Raw genomic sequence first — 6,092 nt, forward strand, 5'->3', positions numbered from 1 at the left:
CGCAGTTTTCCCCCCTTCGTGTCCATATGTCCATTCTCTACATCTGTGTCTCAACTTCTGCCCTGCAAACTGGCTCATCTGTACCATTTTTCTAGGTTCCACATACATGCATTAATATACGATATTTGTTTTTCTCTTTCTGACTTACTTCACTCTGTATGACAGTCTCTAGATCCATCCACTTCTCAACAAATGACTCAATTTCGTTCCTTTTTATGGCTGAGTAATATTCCATTGTATATATGTACCACAACTTCTTTATCCATTCGTCTGTTGATGGGCATTTAGGTTGCTTCCATGACCTGGCTATTGTAAATAGTGCTGCAATGAACATTGGGGTGCATGTGTCTTTTTGAATTATGGTTTTCTCTGGGTATATGCCCAGTAGTGGGATTGCTGGGTCATATGGTAATTCTATTTTTAGTTTTTTAAGGAACCTCCATATTGTTCTCCATAGTGGCTGTATCAATTTACATTCCCACCAACAGTGCAAGAGGGTTCCCTTTTCTCCACACCCTCTCCAGCATTTGATGTTTGTAGATTTTCTGATGATGCCCATTCTAACAGGAGTGAGGTGATACCTCATTGTAGTTTTGATTTGCATTTCTCTAATAATTAGTGATGTTGAGCATCTTTTCATGGGCTTCGTGGCCGTCTGTATGTCTTCTTTGGAGAAATGTCTATTTAGGTCTTCTGCCCATTTTTGGATTGGGGTGTTTGTTTCTTTAATATTGAGCTGAATGAGCTGTTTATATATTTTGGAGATTAATCCTTTGTCCGTTGATTCGTTTGCAAATATTTTCTCCCATTCTGAGGGTTGTCTTTTCGTCTTGTTTATGGTTTCCTTTGCTGTGCAAAAGCTTTTAAGTTTCATTAGGTCCCATTTGTTTATTTTTGTTTTTATTTCCATTACTCTAGGAGGTGGATCAAAAAAGATCTTGCTGTGATTTATGTCAAAGAGTGTTCTTCCTATGTTTTCCTCTAAGAGTTTTGTAGTGTCCAGTCTTATATTTAGGTCTCTAATCCATTTTGAGTTTATTTTTGTGTATGGTGTTAGGGAGTATTCTAATTTCATTCTTTTACATGTAGCTGTCCAGTTTTCCCAGCACCACTTATTGAAGAGACTGTCTTTTCTCCATTGTATATCTTTGCCTCCTTTGTCATAGATTAGTTGACCATAGGTGCGTGGGTTAATCTCTGGGCTTTCTATCTTGTTCCATTGATCTATGTTTCTGTTTTTGTGCCAGTACCATATTGTCTTGATTACTGTAGCTTTGTAGTATAGTCTGAAGTCAGGGAGTCTGATTCCTCCAGCTCCATTTTTTTGCCTCAAGACTGCTTTGGCTATTCGGGGTCTTTTGTGTCTCCATACAAATTTTAAGATGATTTGTTCTAGCTCTGTAAAAAATGCCATTGGTAATTTGATAGGGATTGCATTGAATCTGCAGATTGCTTTGGGTAGTATACTCATTTTCACAATGTTGATTCTTCCAATCCAAGAACATGGTATATCCCTCCATCTGTTGGTATCATCTTTAATTTCTTTCATCAGTGTCTTATATAGTTTTCTGCATACAGGTCTTTTGTCTCCCTAGGTAGGTTTATTCCTAGGTATTTTATTCTTTTTGTTGCAATGGTAAATGGGAGTGTTTCCATAATTTCTCTTTCAGATTTTTCATCATTAGTGTATAGGAATGCAAGAGATTTCTGTGCATTAATTTTGTATCCTGCAACTTTACCATATTCATTAATTAGCTCTAGCAGTTTTCTGGTGGCAGTTTTAGGATTCTCTAAGTATAGTATCATGTCATCCGCAAACAGTGACAGTTTTACTTCTTCTTTTCCAATTTGGATTCCTTTTATTTCTCTTTCTTCTCTGATTGCTGTGGCTAGGACTTCCAGAACTATGTTGAATAATAGTGGTGAGAGTGGACATCCTTTTCCCTCTTAGAACTGCTTTTGCTGCATCCCATAGGTTTTGGGTCGTCGTGTTTTCATTGTCATTTGTCTCTAGGTATTTTTTTATTTCCTCTTTGATTTCTTCAGTGATCTCTTGGTTATTTAGTAACGTATTGTTTAGCCTCCATGTGTTTGTCTTTTTTACGTTTTTTTCCCTGTAATTCATTTCTAATCTCATAGTGTTGTGGTCAGAAAAGATGCTTGATATGATTTCAATTTTCTTAAATTTACTGAGGCTTGATTTGTGACCCAAGATGTGATCTATCCTGGAGAATGTTCCGTGCGCACTTGAGAATAACGTGTAATCTGCTGTTTTTGGATGGAATGTCCTATATATATCAATTAAATCTACCTGGTCTATTGTGTCATTTAAAGCTTCTGTTTCCTTATTTATTTTCATTTTGGATGATCTGTCCATTGGTGTAAGTGAGGTGTTAAAGTCCCCCACTATGATTGTGTTACTGTCAATTTCCTCTTTTATAGCTGTTAGCAGTTGCCTTATGTGTTGAGGTGCTCCTATGTTGGGTGCATATATATTTATAATTGTTATATCTTCTTCTTGGATTGATCCCTTGATCATTATGTAGTGTCCTTCCTTGTCTCTTGTAACATTCTTTATTTTAAAGTCTATTTTATCTGATATGAGTATAGCTACTCCAGCTTTCTTTTGATTTCCATTTGCATGGAATATCTTTTTCCATCCCCTCACTTTCAGTCTGTATGTGTCCCTAGGTCTAAAGTGGGTCTCCTGTAGACAGCATATATATGGGTCTTGTTTTTGTATCCATTCAGCCAGTCTATGTCTTTTGGTTGGGGCATTTAATCCATTCACGTTTAAGGTAATTATCGATATGTATGTTCCTATGACCATTTTCTTAATTGTTTTGGGTTTGTTTTTGTAGGTCCTTTTCTTCTCTTGTGTTTCCCACTTAGAGAAGTTCCTTTAGCATTTGTTGTAGAGCTGGTTTGGTGGTGCTGAATTCTCTTAGCTTTTGCTTGTCTGTAAAGCTTTTGATTTCTCCATCAAATCTAAATGAGATCCTTGCCAGGTAGAGTAATCTTGGTTGTAGGTTCTTCCCTTTCATCACTTTAAGTATATCATGCCACTCCCTTCTGGCTTGCAGAGTTTCTGCTGAGAAATCAGCTGTTAACCTTATGGGAGTTCCCTTGTATGTTATTTGTCGTTTTTCCCTTGCTGCTTTCAATAATTTTTCTTTGTCTTTAATTTTTGCCACTTTGATTACTATGTGTCTCGGCGTGTTTCTCCTTGGGTTTATCCTGTATGGGACTCTCTGCGCTTCCTGGACTTGGGTGGCTATTTCCTTTCCCATGTTAGGGAAGTTTTCGACTATAATCTCTTCAAATATTTTCTCTGGTCCCTTCTCTCTCTCTTCACCTTCTGGGACCCCTATAATGCGAATGTTGTTGCATTTAATGTTGTCCCAGAGGTCTCTTAGGCTGTCTTCATTTCTTTTCATTCTTTTTTCTTTATTCTGTTCCGCAGCAGTGAATTCCACCATTCTGTCTTCCAGGTCACTTATCCGTTCTTCTGCCTCAGTTATTCTGCTATTGATTCCTTCTAGTGTAGTTTTCATTTCAGTTATTGTATTGGTCATCTCTGTTTGTTTGTTCTTTAATTCTTCTAGGTCTTTGTTAATCATTTCTTGCATCTTCTCAATCTTTGCCTCCATTCTTATTCCGAGGTCCTGGATCATCTTCACTATCATTATTCTGAATTCTTTTTCTGGAAGGTTGCCTATCTCCACTTCATTTAGTTGTTTTTCTGGGGTTTTTTCTTGTTCCTTCATCTGGTACATAGCCCTCTGCCTTTTCATCTTGTCTGTCTTTCTGTAACTGTGGTTTTTGGTCCACAGGCTGCAGGATTGTAGTTCTTCTTGCTTCTGCTGTCTGCCCTCTGGTGGTTGAGGCTATCTAAGAGGCTTGATGGGAGGCTCTCTCATTTCTTTCTTAATTGAGTAAAGACAGGAGGTAAAGAGTCCAGAGCTGGTAAGAGAGCTCCATGATCATCAGGAACCCAAGCTCTGTTGCTCCATCATCCTTAACATGTGGTTTTTACCCTATGGTCTAAGACGGCTGCTCTAGCTCCAGCCATTTCTCAATTCCAGCCAGCAAGAAGATGCAAGTCATGCTCAGAAGGAAGAAAGGTATGCTCTCTCCCTGTAAGAACACTTCCTGGAATATGCACACTCTACTTTTACTTACATTCCATTGGCCAATGGAATGTGATCAGAAGTGATGGCACCAATTCCAGGCCTGGCCCATAAAACCTCCCACATGTGGTCCTCCCTCTCTTCTGGCATCTACTCTTTGGAATTTGATGTCAAGGGAAACTTTTGAAGTTACATGTTGAAGATGACAGAGCCTGTATAAGCTTGGGTCCCTAGGTGACTGTATGGCAAAGGGTTATTCTCTCGCTCCTCCACCCCTAACCAGGAACACTAATATTGAACTGTTATGTGACCAAGAAACAAACTTTTACTGTGACTTTTTGAGGTATGTTTGTCACAACAGCTAGCTTTACCTTAATTCAGAAATTGTTACAGAGGTAGAGTGCTATTGTAGAAATCTAAAACTAGTCAGACAGGCAGTGGGCAACAAGGAAACTTATTAGGAGCTGGAAAATGGAAACCCATGGCAAGATGTTTGGTGAAAGAGTTGCCTGTGATAAGTCAGAAGGCAAATAAGGTGCCTACAAAGCCCATAGCTCTAGAAGAGGTTGGAATTTATGTCTACTGGCTGCATTTAGCAAGATATTAGAAAATGAGATGAGCTCATGCAATATTGAGTAGGTTTGCAAGCATAAATGAAGAGGAATATAGAGAGTACAGCAATTTGGAGACTCAAGGGACTGGAAAAACCTACTGCTCTGTACTTCAAAGAATAGGAAATAAGATTGAAAAAGCTTTTGGGCAACAAGGGCCCATTAAAACTCAGCCATGCAGCAAAGATTAGATTTAGGGTGTGGCCTTCACATTTAAGTCTGATGGACTTTTAAGTTGAGAGGAAGAGAAGCATGGGGTGAAAAAGCAAGGAAATAAATTAGGATCAAGAATTATCTCTAGGAAAGAACTTTAGTGTTATTGGCATTATGGAACTGACTGGATGCAGATAGATCAGAAGTCTTTCCATTTTTGAGGGACTGTATTGCTAAAGAAATCAGGAGCCTGTATTAAAAGCTGTACTTTCCTCAAGGAAGTCATGATTCCCGACACCCACTTCACATGTGGGCTTAGAGGAAAAACTCCCAGAGGGCAGAGTCAGTGACCACAGAGGACAACGTACAAGGGGAAGGGGGCTCCTTGCAGAAAAGAGTAATACAGTCTCGCCTAGGAGCTTCCGCCACTACCAGTTCAGGGCCATCACAAAGCCTCCATGCAGAATTTCATCTTTGCAGTGGGCCAGTGTCTCCCTTTCTCCCCTGTCCCACCTGGAAGTATCTACTGCAATACATTTGTTCCATCATTATATACTGGGTGTGACTGGGGAAGATATCTTATTAGTCCATAGGTCACAATGAGTTTCTCATCCTTGACACTATCGACGTGTTGGACCAGACAGTTCTTTGGGGTGGGGGTGGGTCTGTCCTGTGCACTGTACAACGTTTAGCAGCATCCCTGGACTCTACCCACTAGATGCCAGTAGCATCTTCCTCCTTCCCAGCTGCGACAATCAAAAATTTCTCTACAACTTGCCTAATGTTTCCTGGGGGACAAAAATCACCTGTGGTTGAGAATCACCAGGTCACAAGATGATGTGGAATTATATCCAGACCTGATGGAGAAGCCCATGTGGTTACCTGGAGATCCTGTACTTTGAACTTGATGAAGTAACTGAGTGAGATTTTAGATTATCTCTCTTGGGGATTATCTATTTGGGGAAAAAGGGTGAAATGGGAATCTTATGACCAAACGGTGGGACTATGGCATAGAGTGCTAGGTCACCACCAGACCTGTTTTCTCTTCTTCCTGAGTACACAGATTGTATTTCCCAGTCTCCTTTGCAATTAGGTGCTGCTGCAAGCCTGAGTTCCAGCCAATGAAATGCATGCATCTTCCAGGCCTTCCATACAAAACTCTCGCGTGTTATTCTTTCACTCTTCCCCCATCTGATGG

Source organism: Balaenoptera borealis, assembly GCF_965194805.1.
Source record: "Balaenoptera borealis genome assembly, chromosome: 1".
Lineage (NCBI taxonomy): Eukaryota > Metazoa > Chordata > Mammalia > Artiodactyla > Balaenopteridae > Balaenoptera > Balaenoptera borealis.